This window comes from Drosophila tropicalis, unplaced genomic scaffold, assembly GCF_018151085.1.
Source record: "Drosophila tropicalis isolate 14030-0801.00 unplaced genomic scaffold, ASM1815108v1 contig_878, whole genome shotgun sequence".
Taxonomy (NCBI): domain Eukaryota; kingdom Metazoa; phylum Arthropoda; class Insecta; order Diptera; family Drosophilidae; genus Drosophila; species Drosophila tropicalis.
This window is the reverse complement of record NW_027173374.1, coordinates 14,127,423-14,147,862: the sequence shown is the minus strand read 5'-3', so window position 1 is coordinate 14,147,862 and position 20,440 is coordinate 14,127,423. Positions and strand designations below refer to the sequence as shown.

Below are 20,440 nucleotides of genomic sequence, written 5' to 3'. Positions count from 1 at the left end.
TGAGCTGTTGAGTCATTTTAAGCACTTGTCTTTTGCGATTTTATAGTTATTATGTTGTAATTAGTGTTAATTTTTAGTTGCTCTATATCTCCCTCTTTCTCTCTGTCTGCTCTAGCTAAGTCATTCGCTGAATTTTTTTGGCCCCGGCTAACTTAAGTGTAGTCTACTTTTGGGCTGGCGAATATTTCGTTTTGACTTGGGGCTCTGATTTCCTTAACGCTGCATTTAACTGCTCTCTAATCCCAGTTTCAGTCCAGCAATTAGCATAAAGTTGTGCAGACAGCTTAATCCTAATCATTATTAATAAAATGCACACACACACACACACACAGTAATACATATAGTCAGAATGATGGCACTCGGAAGTTAGCCCTGGCACTTTTTTGGTGGGCAAGAGAGTGTTGGGCGTGTTCTGGCCCAGGCTTGGACCAACTTCAAAATTGTTATAATAATGTGAAATGTGTATGCACATGTAAATCCAAGCAAATGTGACAGCAAAATGGCAATTAGTAGACAACTTGACTGTTGACTATGGGCCAAAAACCACTTGCAACCAACCAACGATAGTCCATGCCCTCCATTCCCCCGCCCATATAGTGCTTAGTCACAATCAGTTTGTAGAGTGTGCAGCTAATTTATGCTGTGTGGAATATATTATATTATGTGGACTGCCTTTTGATGCACATAATCCGCACGATTATGTCTCTACCCTGCATTGATGGGCTGCTCTCAAAATGGCATAAAATGAAACAAACTAAAAAGATTAATGCACTGCAATTACAGTCAAAATGTTATTGAAAAATGGGACATTTGCTTAGTAGAACACATCAAAGGGCAAAGTGAATAAACAAAACAAACATATGAGTTTATAAAAATGTTGCTATTGGAAGAGCTATTGGCTTAAATCGGGAACTTATTCCCCTTGTCCGTTTTATCTGTTTGTGGCAAATTAATTAAAAAATGTTCGTTTCACTTTGCGACTAAAATGCAATATAATATGAATATACCTACATATAGAAATATATTTTCATATATCAAGCATTTATTGAACGCATGCTTGCAATTTATTTTAATGCAATTTAATTAAAAATAGTGCAAAGTTGAGGTCATTTTTATTGGGCAGTCGCTCTGCTTTTTTACCCCCTCTGTTTTTTTGTGTATTTTTTGTTTTGTTTTGTCCACCATCATTTACACTTTATTTGCGGATTTGGTTGCTTTATTATTAAATGCATGGACAGACAATGGTTGACCGACCCGTTGGCGACATTGGCAACTATTTTTTTTATTTGCCTTTCTTTTCTGGTTTATTTAAAAAAAAATATATGTACACAGTGGAAAAAAGTTGATAGGGGAGAAAAAGTTTTAATTAAAATGCCTTGCGTGAAAGCGCAATTCTTGTGGCGCCTGTTGAATTCAGTCTCTTTCATTGAAAAGGATTCAGGGTGAAAAGGTACGGAAATATCGTATTGAACAGACTTTAATGCGCTTAAATCCATGAGGCATTAAGTATACGAGCCGTTGTTAATTTTCATCACGTTGCCTAAGCCCTTCTCTTTTGGCTCTTTTACCGTGGTCTGTGAACCGTGTTTGGTGTGGCCGACACAGCAACAGAGCCACAATTAAATTTACATTAAGCACATGAAATCTGATTAATTATATTTCAACTGTGCGAATCAAATTAGTCAAATCAACTGCAACATTTTCCATTGAAGCTGCTCTCCTGCTATTGCCACGAAAGTCTTTCCTCTATAGTTTAATTTTCTCATCGGATTGATATATAGCAGTCATCGAGTATTGTATATATGTATGTACCTATTGTATGTTTGACCCGCAAAACGCCCACAAAAATTACAAATTAGCTCTGCGTAATTGTGAGTGTGTGTGTTTGTATCGGGTAATTTATACGGTAATTAGTCTGTGTTTAGGCGGTCGAGGGTTTGTGTCGGCTCATGAATAAATTAAATGCTTTTTTAACCCACATGTCAAACAATTGAGTGGCTAAATATACTTTGTTTCGTTATTTTATGAATGAAATGGGCTGTATATGGGATATCCAATAAGATAATAAAGTACTAACAGACTTACCCTTCCCCGCAAAGTCCATCAGCAGAAGCTATTAAAAGGAAGAATCAGCACGCATTTACAAGAGTGAAGAAGAAGAAGACCACCTGACCGATCGTGACGATGTCTCAGCAGCAACTGATACGCTCAGAGCAGGCGCAGTTTCTTTTATGCAATCGGAGAGGGAGTATGCAAAGAAGAAGAATCAGCTTTGCTTTGTGTGCATGGGCGAGAGGGCGCTGGCTTAGCGGCTCCAAGCAATGCTTCTTCTTCTTCTCACTGCTGCAGTTGCTTTGTAAGTGAAGAAGCGAGTGTACGCCAGAGCGAGAGAGTGCATGGGCGAGAGGGCGCTAGCTTCTTCTTCTTGTAGGTCCGCTGCCTCTCCCCCCTTCTCATGAAATAGCTTCTAAGTTAATGTTTTGATAATAAAAAAAAAGAAGAATATGAATATTTAAGCCAAATAAATGCCATTTGAAAACCAAATCGGATTTCTTGTTATTCCTTCTCGCTACTCTTTGTGGCTTCTATTTTTAATCACTGTTACTAAATTTTTATACAAGCAAATAGAAGGCCATCCGAACTTGTTCTGGTAAAGGATACCTAAACTTTTTACGGCAGTTTAGGATGAAATGTTGCGCACCAAGGCACTGTCTATAAAGCAGCCAAGGCTTGTAATCGGTCAGAAAGAGAAATTGGAAAGAAATTTTAAAGTGAGTCTATGGCATTGAATACGAAACGTTGTCAACCTGTGCGCTGTCCATATTCTTATGTGGACAGGAGACGTCAGCAAGAAAGAAAAGACGCCAGAAAGGCTGCCTAACCGAATGTCACATTCATCTCTCCATTAAATGATGTAAATTTTAAGTTAAAATTTTAGAATTATTATTAAAAATTCATTGTTTGCCAAATTTGAGTCAAAATTCTTTGTTATTAAACTTTTTTTCCAGGGTCTTTAATCCAACCCTAAATCAACGAAAAGGCTCGCCAAACAACAAGTTGATATTTACCTTAAAATCAAAGTGAATTCCAACTCTTAGTGCACTTGGGCACGACCAAAACCACAAAAACTACTTCCAAGACTGCATTGCGAATATTCTCCCTTGATGATTGGTGGGCTTACAGGGCAGCAGCAAGGAAATGAACAAACACATAAGGTAAGGTTTGAGGTGTGGCTATTTAGTCTGGTGGTTGAGCCAAAGTAGTTAGGAGACAATTTTCACACACGCACACACTTACATGAGAAGGACACACAAACACGCCAAAGAAGCCTACAAATGCATAAATAACCTGCACACATTTGGCTTGGTCCTGAATGCAAATATGCGATAATAAAGTAAATACACACGTTCGGCAGATTTCTCCCATTTTGACCGCAAGAGCAGGCAGGTAGTTCGGCCCCTTATACTGGAGCAGTGAGCTCTATAGCAAGTTGACACACCATTCAACACGATAATACAATTTCTTCCAACAGTGGATATTCACTGTACTTTTTGCATGATGGCTTGCAGCGTATTGAACATGAAGTGCCTGGCAAACTATGCACAAGGCTATGATTGCAAAACACAAGTGCAATTACCTGGCCCGTAGGGCAGACACAAATACACATCCACATGCACATGCACATAAAACACACACACACATCCCAGGCAGGAGCAGTTAGCCCAAAGCCTGCTGGTGGCCCAGCTAACAGATTGCGGAACGCTGCTTGGCGCTGGTAAGTAGGCAACGATAATGGCATAAATTCAATGAATAAACATAAACGCGGCAAGGAGATATCGTTACACTGAGGGAAACTCAAAGATTTGGTTTATAAGAGGTTTGATGTAAAAGTAATGGAGAAACATTTAATTTTTACTAACGAAACGTTTAGCTCAAAAGCTTTTCGTTCAGTGTATGTAGAGCAGCAGCGTCAGTTGGTCGCGAAAGAAGTCTCATCAACAAGAACAACAACAACAATAATAGGAAAACAACATTAACGGTGGCAAAATATGTATTAGCCCCCCCCAAAGTTTACTAACAAAATTAATTATGAGAATTAAGCCTAGTAAAAGGCACTTTAAGCCACTCTGCCGCACTCCCTCGATTTCTAGCGGAAACCAAACCAAACCAAACTACATGCTTGGCCTACTACTGCTCCTCCTTCTCCTCCTTTTTCTTAGGGTTCATAACATGTGGCGCATTTTGTGCCGTGTCACACTACCACGTATCCAGCATCCTGAATGGGAATGGGAATGAAGGGTGGGATGAGACCACAGACCCGGACCCTCAGCATTGTTCAATTTATGCGTGTGTGTTCCACTCACGAGTTATACTAGCTGCTATTGTTGTTGTTTTTGTTGTTGTTGTTGTTGCCAGTTAGCAGTTTTGCGGGTAGTAGTAGGCAAAGTAGGCCAAGCATCTCCTCTCCATAACCCAGAGACCAGGACGAAGTGCAAGCCCACAGTCAACAGCCAACAGGAGTAGCAGCAGCAGCTTGGAAGTTGTTTATTTAAGTGTGAAATTTAAGTGCAGCACATTGCGTAATGTCTGTGTGTGTGTGTGTGTGTTCGAAACTCAAGCATATTTAGCATTATGGCAACAAGAGTCAGAGATAAGCGGCATCGACATGGACTTTAATAACCCCCCAAGCGAGTAGCTGCCATAATCATAAATTGACCGTCCTCTGTTTTCTCTTCTTCTTCCCTGCTGCTGCTGCTGCTAATAGATAAAAAACAAAACCAAATCATCAAAAAAACAAAAAAAGTGGGAAAAATAACAGCAAAAAAGAGGCGGCAATTGCACTAGGCCTGATGGCGCCTGGCCCAGCGGCTATATTCAAACGAAATAAAACAATAACAAAATGACGCTTGCCTGCACTGACGCCAAAAATGTCCATTCACAGTTTCTCATGTCCTGGCCCAGTTTAAGGCCAAGCCAAATTAGCCAACAAAGCCAAAAAAAAAAAACAAATAGAGTATAATAAAGTGTGGGATAGTCATTTAGTTAATTGCCACAGCCTGGATTCCACCAGGGACACTAAATCAAAGCCTGCCTTTTAAATGGAACTCATAAATATGAGAGAACACAAAAAAATAGAAACAAATATTGCATACATTTTTTTTTTTTTTTTGGGTTCAATTCAATTTACTAGAGGGTAAAAGTATTTTAAAATAAACAAGAGAATGATTTAGATGGACATTAATTTATTAAATCTGTTGCATAACTGTTTTAAATTTAAGAAATTTATTATAAACTTTCACAAAAATTTAGATTCGGTTCAAATGCAAAAGCCAAATTAAATGTTATATCAATTTAAGGATCGTTCGATAGAATTTTAATGACTAAATTTATAAACTATATTTCTCTACAGAATAGCATAGAATAGAAAGCAAAGAAGCAAGCTCGAAATGCAAACACAATTCAATTTAAAATCTATATTGATTTTGTGATTTTATTTTAGCAACAAATTGTTTATCAATTTTGTAATAGTTGATAGAAGTTATGATTTTAATATCATGTATATGTATGTATATTTCGATGTTAAAAGTTAGAGACAGGTTTTTCCACGCTAAGGCCAAGAAGCTCATCGTTGTCATGGGCCAAAAAGTTGATTACTAATTAGTTAACAAAAAAAAAGAGAGAAAAAAGTTGAGCAAAAATTCAGCATAAAATCAACTTTCAGCTGGCTGGCAGGCGAGAAGGCAGTCTGCCCTGACCAATATGCTTCAAGATGATAATTAATTAATACTCACTCGACTGATTGGTGAAAAACGATAGTCAATGATGATGGGCTTTGGGGGACGGGGGGGCTGGGATGGCAATTAGCCAAGTCCAGGGCAAACAATGAAGGGAGCAAGCATCTCTTTGCCTTTTGCTCGGTTGGTTATGCTTGGTTGGCGGGTTGGTTTTTCTTTTCGCCTCCTCATTTTTTTTTTTTTTGCAGAGAGCCAGAGAGACACACAGGCTAAATAAGGTTTTGTTTTTTTTTTCCTTTAGCTGGTTTATTTGCTATGCTGCCTTTGCACTATGAACTGGCTCTGAAGTTGGCTCAGACTGTGTTGTTGTTGAATGGCTTGCCTCTGAGCTTGTTTCTTGAAAAATAATGACTGCACATTAAGTATACGTCTAACATGACACACACACACACACACACACTTATATAGTCACCCCAGCCGACACACACACACGTCCTAGCACAAAGCAAGTAAAATGTCAACAAATGACAACAGAAATATGATGCAAATGGCTCATGTAAGTGGTTCTTGCCGCTAAACATTTGTAAAAACACAAAACGAAAAGAAATGGTGAAACAATTTAGTATGCAACAGCAAGGAGTCGGAGGAAGTGGCCTATCTGGTTTGTCTGCCTGTCCTTCTTCTGTTTATGGTAAACAAGAAATATAAAGCCTTAAGTCTGCGCGTTTCTATTTTACTTGGCAATTTTGTAATTTCACATTTGCTTGACACTTTCACACTTGAAAAAATTCAACGATTTCCTTTCATTATTCAACCATTTGATTGTCAGAAATTAATTGAAAATATATGATAAAAAGAAACTAAGCTAAAAAGCTTCAAAATATTGCAAGTTTCATTATGACTGGTGAAAATTAAGCTTTAACTTTTAGGACAGATGTTTTGATTAGTTTTAAACGATTGGATCAATGCAAAAATCTCAAGGGAAAGGGCTAGCGCTTAAACCATCGTTAGTTCCATTCAAGAAAAAGAAAGAGTATTGAAATATGGATATACATCGAATTTCTCACAGTGCCATGAAAAACTCTCTTCTCATATTGTTTAATTCAAAGATTGCGCATACGCCCCATTATTCATAGTAAATTTAGAGTGGCATTGAAATGGTTTCACAGCACTTTAGCTGCAAACAAAAGTGTTGAATCGTTTTCACATAGCTTAAATGAAAATCCTAAAGCCGCTTGCAGAGGGCAATATGTTGGAATATTTTGGGATGAGATTGCTATGGCTAATCAGAGTTATGTGCGTGAAATCAGCAGGCGAGCCGCATCAACATTATCATCATTATTTGTACAAAATACAAGCAGGCAAAGCCGCAGAATATACACCACATACACACACACACACACACACACACACACTGGCACACCGATACAGTGATACAAATATACAATTTGGCAATTTGTGTGGCAAACAGCGGGTTCTGAGCCGCCGCCTGTGTTTCTCTGACTGACGGCTAGTCATCCACTTGACCACATTGATATTCCACGCTCGATGCGAGCTGCTGTTGCCATTGGTCATTGAAGCTGACCATCTCTGCCTGGCCACTAACGATAGATGTCCTTAAGCCAACACACAAACACACACACACACAGAGAGAAACAGATAGGAAGGGACGACGTTGCGCTATAAAAAAATATTTATCTATATGGCAAAATAAAGCAGGGCAACTTTGTCCAAAAAATGTTGCCAAGGCACAGCAAAGCGCAGGCAGCTTTGTTAACTTTTTCCAGTTTAATGAAATCAATTCACAAGTCACGTTGTTGCTGGACAATAAATACATCAGAGTCCATTTAATAAAATCATGATGTGCACTTTGGGATGATATCCACACACAGCACACACACACACACACACACACACGCGGTTTGATAGTATATGTATGTATGATCTATCGATTCGTATATTGCAAATAACTTTTCATCTCATTGAAATGCCGCATATGGCCTGGGCATCTCATTGACTGGTCGCTGGCTTCATGTGGATGTCCGGCAATGCCGAGTTTAAGCTGCGTATCAATTGCGCGATAAGTGCGACCGACCCAACTAAAACTTAAATCAAAATCCACATTGAGCTACTGCATCGGTTGGCATAGGAGAGATATATTTTCTCCTTCTTTTTTACCATCTTACTTTATTTATTTATTATTGAAGATACTGAATTTTGGGCAATTGGTTGAGCTATTTCCTTTTATTTCTTGTTAGCTTACTTTTTTGTTCATTATTTGGATTTGAGCTGGTTGTCGGTTGGATGATGCCTTCGGCTAGTTGAGGACTTGTGGCTTTTGCCCACTCATTTTTATTTGAGTGGTTTAGCAGTTGCATGGAAGTCTTTGGTCATCTACAAACACACACATTAAGCCATTAGCCAATTCAGTTTAAAATTTAACAGAATATTTCACATTTTTATTTTCACTGATCAATGACGATGATGCTGCCAATAGAGCGAAAATTTTATGGAACAAAAAGAATGTCTCCGACTTGGTTAAGTCTATAATTAATTGAACCACGAACTCTGCAAAGTTTGCATTAGAGATGGTTCATGATATTTTAATACCAAAAAATGCATAAATAAAAGTTTAGAAAGTTTTCATCCTAGCTCAGCTGTCCGAGATCTAATATATAGTTTAGATTCAGTATATACAATAACTTTAAAAGTCAACTAAAAATTAAGATGATTTCAAATTGGAGAGCATTTTACTTCTTAATTTAATCTATTTGGCTTTAACGGCAATGGGTACTAAAGGGTTTGATTTCTGTTTTAATGTGTTTATTATATATTTGAATTTCCATTGTATTGATAACAAACTGTTCCCAGTATAAACCAGTATTTTAATGCCCATTTCGGCCTGATTCTGCGCAATGTAATCACCCAGAGCAAACAGCTGTTAATATTCAAAATTATTGCCGTAGAACCCTTCAAGCTTGGGAACTAAGTTGCTCTCTCTTACATCCACAAGAGCTTCTCTTAACCATGACCATAGCTAATGCTACTTATCTTATGGCCAACCATCCACAGGACTCAACGGCGAATTCTTCGTTCTCTTTGAGTGCCGCTAACCGAATTCCGTATTCGTATTGTCCTCGTGGTCGTGAAACTGTTATACTTCAAGATTGGCAAGACACGAGGATCTTAAAACGAGGCGAATGTCTGCTTCGTGTGCGGCGAGGGCGAATCCCGATGATGTTGATGGGTGCGTATCCCACACACACACTCAGACACACACATAGCAGAGCAGCAGCCTCCATGCCTATCTCTGATGGCCAACAAGCAAATCAGTCAGATGCGTGGCGAACGTTGAATTTAACGGTCGGTTTGGTAGTGAAAGTGTCGACGCTCGATCCGCATTTTGGTGTTTATTTGTGCGGAATGCAATTAATTGAATGAAAGAAAAATCGCAAAAAAAAAAGAAATAATCTCTTGATTGAGAGCTAAAAATAGAGATACGAAAATCAAGAAAAACAACATCAAGTGTTTGAAAATGAATTATTGCAAACCATTTTTTAAGTGAACAAATCGAATATATGTAAATAAAAGAAGCAACAACCAAGAGACGTTAAAGCAAATTGAATTTTTTCAACAAATTGCTGGTAAATTATTCACATAACTTCATTCTATGCTCCTCCTCTATGTTGATGTCTCCTCTACCTTAATAAAATCATAGAATATATTGCCGTGATGCTGGGGCTTTAAATTGCTGATTTTTATTGTATCTTGTGGCACTGGCACAATATGCGGCGTATACGCAATGTAACTGATGCCAGTTCGTTTCATCGGTCTTCGTTCGTTGTTTGTTTGGTTTTTCTTTTTTCCTCTTTGTATGGCTAACCTAGATTTGTGCTCTGGCGGCTAGAAGGGGGAGAAAAACTGTCGCTGCCAGCTGTTTTCCGCCAGAATTTCCAGCGGGTTAATTTTATGTATTTGTTGTTTACTTGGCTTAAATGCTAAATTTGTATGTATGCTGCTCCAACAAGTTGAACTCCGGGCAGAAACTTTAACTTGTTTGTTGGCCATTTTTATTAATTTTTTATGATGACCAAATATAGTTTACTCGACGTTTGTCTTCATCATCAAGTTTCCGTTTATTTTTTTGTTTTTTTCGGGCAAACTTTTAGCCAAGTGATTTTGTTGATTTTGTTTGATTTGCCTCATGCTGTTGCTGTTGCTGGTGCTGTTGTTTATTGCTTTTATTTGATTTTAGTACTTTGGCAAAAGTCAACATTCGTTAGCAAAAATTTCGCTCACGTTCCATTCGACCGAGTTCTCGATTTCATGAGTTTTGGCTGGTTCTTATTTGTTTTGCTGCTTAGTCAACGCAATTTCCTCTCTCTAACGCTCCTACTCTCATATCATATCTTCTTCTCATTCTCTCTCTCTCACTAGTCCTGTTCTGTCCTGACCTGTCTTTTTGTTTTGTTTTGTTTGTCTATCTATATATACACAGATATAAATGTATATATACTATGTGTATCTGAATGAAATGTCGGACTATCCTTAAGATTATTTATGTGGTGATTAGCTGCGCTGAATTATTGCGCAAATTATCAAGTGTGCTATAAAATTTCAGTGCCATTTATTTGCACAACTTTTAGCGCGTATCCCAGTCATCAGCCACTCTTAGTCCTCCAACTCCATTCAATTTGGTGAGAGTAACCACGTATGAACCCCCATCCCTTCCCATCTATTCCACTACTCAAGTAATACCTCATTCTCTCTACTAAACTCTGGCGTTGTCTCATGTGTATCGTTGGTTGAGTGTAACAAATTGCGAGGGTTTGATTTTTAAGTGTGAAATATTGTACAATCAAATTGGATTAATTACACTGGGGTGCGTTCTCCCGATTGCATTTGAAGTTCGAGATTAATAAAACTCAGGAAATCCAAACCAATAAAAATTACATTTTTTAAAGGAGCAAAAAAAATAATAATCTTTTAGTGACTATAATGTGGGGATTAGAAATTGAAACTTTGAATTAGTTGTAAAGGTTAGTATTCAGGACGAATATTGAAACTCATTATCATCACTGTTCACATGCGGATTTAGAGCTTTGAAAAATGTTTTAAATTCATTCAGTAAATTCATGGACCACTTATTGCACACTTTTCCCAATTATACAGCCCTAGATCGGCCACTGCATACAATAGGTCTCTGAACATAAAGAAAGTAAGACGTAAAGTCAGATAGATACTATCTAATGGATAGGTTGGCAAATAAAATGGCAAATAGTTATAGATAGAGATAAATAGATTTCTATCTATCTATAATCAGTGAGATAATCAAGAGCCAATAAAGAAGTAAATAGATAGCAAAACAGGGTGAATAAGTAGGTAGCTAGATGAAAAACATTTGAATTAGTCCTGAGATAGATTTGTTCATTAGTAAAATGTGATTTGAAATAGATATCTTCTTGTTTAAATTTGGGATTTAAATGTTTTAAATCGTTTGCTAGTCCTTGACAACGTTTTAATTACCAAAATTCAAGAATTCATACTAAATAAGGATTATACCCTTAAGTCCCTCCTTCATATCCACCTTTGCCCTTGTTCCCTGTTGGATTTTGTGTGCTGTGTCTGATGGGAAATGAATGCCACAGCTTTGGCTAAAGCTCAACTGGTAAACTAATTGCCAGAGCTAGAAGGAGTTCAAATTAATTACGTTTAAATAAACACGAACTGACCAATACCACAAACAGTTACATGAACAATCCGACATTATACACAGACAACGGAGAAACAATGTAATTCAATTTCACTTAGTGGAAAGGCGGCCGCTTTAAGCTGCTTACAATCAACACACACAGAACATAGAACAGAACACATACACAGACACACACAATGAACAAAACATGTGATACAAATGTTGATTGAGAAACAAAATCATTAACTTTTGCTACACCAAATTCCACTTTGTTGATGGCAAGTGTGATGAGGGTTTCGGGTGGCAATGGTCGTGGGAGAGGGAGTGGAATATTAGCCTGTTATCATCATTGGGGTATAAACCAGAATTTAATGCTGGGATTTGTGATAACAGGCAATGAAGTTGAGAGAGCCTAGAAACTGCCCATTCCCTCTCTCTCTCTCTGCATCCTTTTGCATATGGCAAATGCCTAATGATTTATGTTCCGGTCCCAGTGCTGCTAGTCAGCAAAGTTTCTCTCCTTTTTTGGTTTGCTTCAAAAGAAAATAAAAATAAAATAGAAGGAGGAGGAGAACTGTCCCCACATGATGGTTGTCAGTGGTCTTGCAAAAATGTGAATGAGGCAGAACAAGAGCAGAGTGCGGCCAAAAAAGTAAATTCAATTTTACGTTTCACAACTCAGCATGATTTCTATCAAATGCGACGACGTCAGTATATTCTGCTACCCTTCCTAGGACCTAGATCAAGCCTGGCCTAGACCACAAACCGATTGCTTTCGCCTGATTTTAGGTCTGCTCCGAGGTTCTCCCTAGTGTGTATCACCTCCCCTATCTCGTTCCATCTGTCTGACTGTCTATCATTCGGACTGGTTGGTGGGCAGTTTGAGCGTTAAAAACACAATCACTAAAAAAACTTGCTTAGCATCAAAGTGCTCACAAAAAAGGGAGAAAAAAAAACACCAGAAACAGGAAGTAGGAGCAAAGTTTGAGATTGGTCTGGCCGGCCCTCGGTTGTTGTTGCTGTTGTTGTTGTTAAAAGTTTACACAACTTTTGAAGTGAGCAGCTTTGAAGCGAGTTTTATGCTTCAGACTATTGGCAAAATTGCTTTCTGATAGCTTTGTTTGAAAAATATTTATGCAATTTTAATGAGCGTCGCTTGTGAAATTTGTAGCTAATACAGGAAATTAATAAGTTAAGTAGCCCATTATTTGGCTTAAAAGCAAAGTTTTTGCAACAAAGTTATCGATTCCCCCCAACCACCACTCTCATAACCAACAGCCAACACTCGACACAAACCATCACCATAACCCTTGGACAAGGGCAGCTTGCTTCAGCCGTTTGGTTACCCACTTGATTTAAGTGCAGTCAGTTGTAAAAATATTGGCAAAACTCAAACAGCGCCAGCATTTGACATAAATCCTTATTATCCCTTTGTGCACAAATTGACATTGCACTTGTAAGACGATTGGCGAGACGCTGCTTGACACTCGATTCAGTTCCCTCGTTGACTTTCTGTCTCTTATCTGTATCTGTGGCATTGTTCCCCCAATAACACACCATTCGACCACCTCCCCTTACCCCACCCCACCCACACAATTGTCTTGGCTGCTGACAAGTGCAGCATTCCGATTCCGGATTCGTCTTGTCGTTTTTCTTTCTTTTTTTAATTTTTAAGCCACACTTTTTCCCTTGAGCAGCAAAATAAAAATAGCTGAAAATCTCACTTAAACTTAATTGTCCATTTAATTATATATATAGAATAAAACAATTTGGCAAATGTTTCATTGAAATCTAGCGAAAATAAATGGAAGGTTTAAAAACTTGATTTATTTATTAAATTTTAGACTTAAGAATATGTTAAAGTTGATCAATTTCTGATATATAAATCGATGATAAATCGGGATTTATTTCTTGACTAATTTGGACAAGTTTCTGATAGTATTTCATTATGTAATGATTTATGATTGTAATAATGTAACAGGTAAATAATATGTTTCTTTGACTTTTTGTAGTTATTCTTTATGGGATATAGTCAAAATTATTAGTTAAGTTATGTAAATTTGTATTATTAAATATTTTAGGCAGTTTTGTGTTTAATACTTTCTCTTAGTAACTAATTAACTCATCACATGGCTTATGGTGACAGGAAAAGAGGCATAAATATGCCAAAATTGTGAAAAATTTTATAATGCTGACTTTAATGGAGATAATGTTGATGTGACAAAGCTGGTTGGCTTAAGTGCCAAGTAGGGGACCAATCATGGATTAGCTGACATGTATGCCAAGTCAAGCAAAGCCAAGCCAAGCCAAGACATGCCAAGTGGCTGGTCTTGGTTGGTTTCCTGGATTGGCACCCACCTGAGCCCTGCCTAGGTATTTTATTATTATTATTATTATTATGCGACACGCAGTCTCTATGCTTGACTACCGACCGAGGGAAAGAGAGAGTGAGAGATGCCAACGAAGGCCGCCAAGAACTTTGACATTATTAAATTATGCGGAGATTTGAGCACTTTATTATCATTTCTGGTCTTATATAGACTTTTTTTTTGCTTTGCGTTGAGTTGCGTTTGCTTTTGCAAGCCCCTTGACGTTTTAATGATGAGCCAGCAAAGTCAGCAGTCGAGTCCTTCCTCCGCCTAGGCCAAAATTAAATTATTTTATTGCCGGAAATTCATTAAATCATGATTTTATGCAATTTCCAGCCTACATTTCTGGCATACTCAAGTGTAAATGTGTGTGTGTGTGTGTGTGTGTGGGATGGATCTTTTCAATTCTGTCAATTCTGAGACAGCCTGTCGGCATTTTTATTGAATCCCAGTTGGTCTGCTCGTGTACTGCTCCTTCTTCTGCTCGAACTGCTCCTACCGCTGCCCCGGATCCTGCTGCTTGCGGCACTTTGATTAGTACGTGCTGTTGTTAACATTTCCATTATGCTTGTAATAACATTTCTCTTTTGGGCCCAAAATCAATAGAATGGCCTAGGCTATTTTCGAAACGACATTTTAAAGCGTTAGGCAAAACCATAGCAACAACAACAGCAGCAAAATAAACCAAATCTGACATGGCCAGACGAAAAGAATTTTATTTATGATTTCGCCAGCCTTTAAAACGACGCGCCATAAGCCGTGAGCTTAGCCTAACCAACAGAAAAAAAAGCATCGAAAGCGAAACCAAAACAATCATCAAATAAAATCATAAAAACAGTTAGCAACCATAATAAATTTTTGGCCTTTCTTTTTTTTTTTTTTTTTTTTTGGATTTTTGCACAAAAGCATAAAAACTGTGCCACGTGGTTGTGCAACATAAAATATCCTCTTACATTGTGTTTGTGTGCCTGTGTGTGTCTGTGTGTGTCACCTAGAGCCATTCAGTTGGCCATGTCCTCGAAATTTGCTGGGCCTTGGTATTTCGAATCTGTGCAAATCAGCAGTTCTCTTTCAAATATAATAAATCTTTGAACAATAAAAAAAATTTACATTTTTATAGAATACAAGCAGCAAAAAGTTTAGCAATGCAATCAATGTTAACGTTCGATTTGATTTGGTCTGGCTTACCTAGCGTATGCTTGATATACATTCCACATACGCATGGCAAATTGCAAACAAAATGCTTAAATTAATAAATTCCAAAACAAAAGTCATTTATATGCTAATAAATATAATATATTTATGAAATCTGCAAACAACTACAACTAAACATGAAAATTGTTTAACAAAATTCATCTATCTTTCTAGCCAGCATTAGTAATTACTTTAGACTTATTGTTTGCGGAAAAAAATGTAATTCATTTATCAAAAAATAAAATCTCTGTGCCATAAATAGGAAAACAAAATTCTAATGCAAAACAAAGAGAAGCTTTCGTTACAATTGCTTTTCATTTTTAATCGTCGAGTTGGCAAAAAAAAAAAAAAAACGCATAGACAGAAATAAAATATTTTGTTGTAATTCACCAAATTGTAAACGCCCAGCAATTTATATAATTTTTATATAAAGCTCCGCCCACATCTAACACTGAAGTGCCGCCTTGCGCATTATGAAACATAAAAATTGCGTTAATTTTTTAAAATGTTGCATGAGAAATGTTTTCGCAACTGCTTTTCGCATCTTCTTTTTTTTGTCTGTATATAATTTAATATGTATTCTTTTTTTTTTTTTTGTTAGCTCTACTGCTCCCTTATGATTTCAACATGAACAGCAAGAGAAACAGCAAGGACAACAGTTTTAAGTACTTGACATGAAAATGTTCTAACAACAACAAAACCGCTCCATGAAATGCCACACCAGGCAATGGCCATCTGAAAAATTAAACTTATGGCGCAACGCACGCGAAAATGTTTGCTCCACTGGTGAACAAAGCAAAGCCTTCCTCCCTCCATCCACAAGCACCCAAACTCTTGGTAGTCCTTGTCCCCTTCGTCCTGTGTGAAGCTGCAGTGTGCTTGATGTTTATCATAACCGCCTACAACAACAATAACAACAACCACAGCGGCAGGAACAGCAGCAGCAACAATATGGTTAGGACATTGCCGCACCCAGCCAAATAATTTGCTGCCAGGCGTAGCTAATGACCAACTCGTGTAAGTGCTATGGCAGGACTAGAAATCAGGACACTACAGGGCGGCAAAGAGAACGTGAGGACCGGCCAGCCGCAGCAGCCGCTGCCACTGCCACCGCACCACCAACAACAACAACAACAACGACAGTAGCAACGGCAATACTAAAAGGCAACAGCAACAATCACAAGTTTTGTTACAAGCAAAATGATGGGCATGAATTCATCATCATGAGGGGGGAGAGCAGGCAAAAGCAAATGGGTGGAATAGGGGGGTGGGGGGGGTGAGGCCTTTGTGTAAGGCAAATTTAAAATAAAGTAACGACACAAAGTCGTCCAGGCTTAAAGGACATTGGGGCGGTAGACTGAATGACAGTCGAAAAGAGGCAAAAAAGCAGCCATGCCAAAAAGGGAAAAGTAGAGTAGACAGACTTTGGCATCATTCGCTAATTTTATGCTCTTTTGTGTGATTTTTGTGCTGGACACACCCTGTGGGCATGTTTAGTGCCTCTCAGTGCTTCTCTTGCTCCCCTTCTCACACTCTCTTGTCTATCACTTTCCCTCTCGCCTATCTGTAGCAAATGCAAACTTTGCGCGCTTTTGTCATTAGCGTTGATAGCTCTAACATGGGCAGTATGGGTGGAAAATGGAAGGCACAAGAGCATGAGGAATCGCTGGGGGAAAATTCGAGCTCTGTTGGAGAAATGAAAAGCTCTCGCTTTGGTGTTGCCTTTTTGGCCGCTTTTCATGTGTTCCTGTTGTTCTTGTTGCTGTTGCTGCTGATGCTGACGCTGTTGTTTCCGTTGCTGTTTGTCATTTGGTTTGTGAGGCCCTCCAAAAAAAAAAAAAAAACCATATAACCCTGCGACAATTTTGGTTACTTTTAATGAGCGGGGCGTGGCATATGACAGGAAACATTATAAGGTGCGGGCAGGAAGTGGGTGGTCATGATAGAAAGATGGCAAGCCAAAGGATGGACTCATTTAGTTGCGGTTGTGCAATTTTATTTCTCTTCTCTCATCTTTAGCGAACCTTTCTTCAAATAGAAAGTGAAAAAACAAATTACAATGCAAAGTAAACGAAAAATTAACGTTTTTTTGTGTATTCTTTTCCGAGAACTTACTTATATAGAAGTTGTAGGTTTAGGCCAACTATTTAAATGATTTTCAGAACTGAAGATGCTCTTCTAGAAATATTGTCAAGAAGCCGAAGTCTTGAGTTTTTCTTTTTTATCTTCAACTGGTTTTATTATTCTTGTTAGTAAAATCATCAAAGAATTTCTGGCTTTTTAAACCAATTTATTTCCACACACTCAACAATTACCAAAGAGTGGAAAGAGAAAAAAAGGGAAAAGGCAAAGAAGGAAAAAACGAGAAGAAGAAAAACTTGAGTAAATGTTGTGTGATGTTGCATATTAAAGTGGCAGCACCTTTTGCCCTCTCTAAAAGGGTGGCCAACCGCACTGACAACTTCACTTACACACACACACACACACACACACTACATGGATGTATGCAAAAAAAAAAAAAAAAAAAAAAAATGGTTAAAAAGTTATGTAATAAATAAAAACAGAAAGTACAAAACTTGCTTAATTACGCATACATATGTATACAGACAGCCAGGGGCAGAGATATTCTACAAGAAGGAGTCCTACATGGACGTAGATAAGATTTTCTGGGGTTACCAAATGCTCTTCATAATTCCATTGATCTTTTTGTCGACTCTTCAGAAAATCCTGAGACAATGAAATAAATGGAATACTTGGAACTGTCCTTTAATAAATAAAAAAGGGTAACTCAAGATCCTTTGAAGTTCTTATTTAAGCTACGCTCTTAAACATCCTACTAGGTAATCTCTGTTGACATATTTCGGCCATTTAGTCTACATTCTGCATCAAATTAATATTAAATTTTCTAATAATTTAAATTGTTTAAGATAAAATTGAAAGTATTGTAGATTTTATATGCATAATGCATTAGTCATTTCAACGACTGAAATATTTAATTGTTTCTATTTCTGTATATATGTACATACATATATGTACATATGTATGTACAAAACTCTAGGCGATTCATTAAATTTGCAATGCGGTTTCAATTTATGCTCTCAGCATGGCAAAAAGAACGAAGAAAGAGTATGCAAAAGGGATAAAAAAAAGGATAAGAACAAAAAACCCTTAGAGAGACTGAGCAAATTAAATATGTTATAAATAAATAAATTGGCATATGCTTAAAGAACAAACAAAGGCATAAATAAATAATTGGCCATGTCAAGTGAGGTCGGTTGGTTCTTGGGTATGTACAACATATTTCCCATGGTTATTTGTCTATTTTCATTCTCTTCATTGCAACTGGGAAAATATTTGGTTAAGCAACCTCAGGGTAACAAATTAGTTTTGAGTTATTGCTTTAAATAGTTTTTGTTGCAATTTATGCAGATGTGTGTTTGCCACCTCAAACATTGAGGCAAATAAACAAAACGACGAGCCTTGGCTCTGTGTGACTATTGCAGCTGTTGTGGGCGTTGTCGAAAGGGGAGGGGAAGGACGCGGTTCTGGCTATGTTTGTGGTGTAAATTTTCTTTAATTAGTGCGCCAAAGTGTGTGCTACAAAACAAGCAGTAGCAGCTTGTTAGACGTCACGCAAAGCTATGTATGTAAGTAAATGAGTGAGTGAGAGTGTATGTGTTTGTATGGCATGACTAGGCAACGCTTCTAATGCTTTTGTAGTTATACCTAGAGGTATAATGCTGTTTTCAGCATAATTGCAACGGCTGGCTGCTAGCCTCATTTGAAAGTTTTGGCAACATTAACCGCAACGGCACCGACAGATACACACACACACACACACACACTCACACATACCAAGAACCACATGGCGGGATGTTTGCGTAAATTGTGCAAATATTTCGCTAGCAGAGCCCTAAGTTATGCTACAGTAACTCATCAAATAAGGCAGAGACTTGCTCGTCTGCTAATCTCCTACAGATTAAAATCTACATATGTAGAAATTTATATACGAAAAATCTTTAAGAATAACTTCAAAATCAACTTGTGTGTCTGGCCAATCGCTACTATAGTGAAGTTGGTCAAGTATTTTGCAAAACAATACGCCATTTTAACTGCTTCAATTCGAGTTTGTTTGTGAAAAGTTTTCTCAATTCTTTTTACCAGTGTGTAACATTTGTGGTGACCTTCGTGAAAGAAGAAAAGTAGGGAAAGAGGGAATACTTGGCAAGTTTATTAAAACTTGCGGCAAGTTGCAGACACAACTCCTGACCCTTAACCCACCAACTCACCCTCGAAGAGCCTCCGCTCTTCGAACCCTTCGAAGCTGTGGCGGAAGTCCGCGCTGACAGCCAGCAACTGACAAATGCCAACGCTAACTCACTCAACTCTACGCAGAAATGAAATAAAAATGGTCAAAATGGCATGAAGAAAGATTTCAAGTTTTCGCTCCTTCATCTTTATTTCTTACGTTTTCTTTTTCTGTTTTTTTTTTTTTTTTGCCCTCATACTTTTTGTCTTTTGGCAGGAGAGTCATAGCATCTTTTGAGAGTTTTTTTTATTATTATTATCTTTGACCTGGCCCTTGGTTTAGTATGGGGCAGTTACCAGAACTTTCAGTCAGTTACATGGTTATTTCTCAATTTGTTATTTATGTGAAAAGTTTGTGGCGCTCTGGTCTATGTGCCGTATATAGTTTTATTTGAAGTTCGTTTTACATGTTTTATATTTTAGTAGATGTTCCAAAATGGTTTGCGTTTTATCATTGTGTTGAAGTGTTTTATTAAAGTAGGCGAGAAATCCAAGAAAGGCTGAAGAATATTGATTTAAATGCAGTTGAAGCATAAAGTTTGCATTAACTGGCTTATAGGGTATCTCAAGGACCTACTATGCCATTCAAGTGACCGTCGGTGACGATCTGTGCCCATTGCTAAATAAACAATGTTGAATGACCTACTTACTTGACCGTCCATTCAGCCATCCAACCATCCATCCACGCTCTCAGGCTCTCAGTTCAATTCACAGACATTCTGCTGCATTCTGTTGACTGGTGCCTACTGCTTTCTGCTCTTACTTCAGTGGCTCTTCTTGTGTGTATTTACTGCTATCCAAGTCCAACTTTGAGTCCAAGTTCCTGTCCTGGCAAATGGGACAGCAATGTTGATGATTTGATTCCGATGTCGATGTTGATGCCTAGTCAGAATGACTGCCTCCTTGCCAGCCTGAGTATTGGCAAAACTGTTCTGATTGAACACAACAATTTTGAAATTGCTAAACACACACACACACACACGCATGTTGGGTGGATGGTTTGTGGCATGCGGGGACTTAGGAAATGAGAGACGCACGTACTTGCATTACGTGCTGTGACATGGCTGCTGACAACGAGCAAGTAAAAAATTTAAACAGTTGTCGTCACGCCACGTTGAGTCTAGTCGAGTTTAGTCAATCAA

General features: G+C 38.0%; 1 protein-coding gene across 1 annotated transcript in view; it reads left to right on the top strand.

Annotated features, from left to right (window-relative positions):
- Positions 1-9,086: 9,086 nt before the first annotated feature.
- Positions 9,087-20,440, top strand: part of beat-IIa (beaten path IIa) — a 44,465-nt gene continuing 33,111 nt past the window's right edge. Inside the window, exon 1 of the mRNA XM_068301057.1 lies at positions 9,087-9,379. The gene's annotated coding sequence lies outside the window, so the exon portion shown is untranslated. The remainder of the gene's footprint in view (positions 9,380-20,440) is intronic.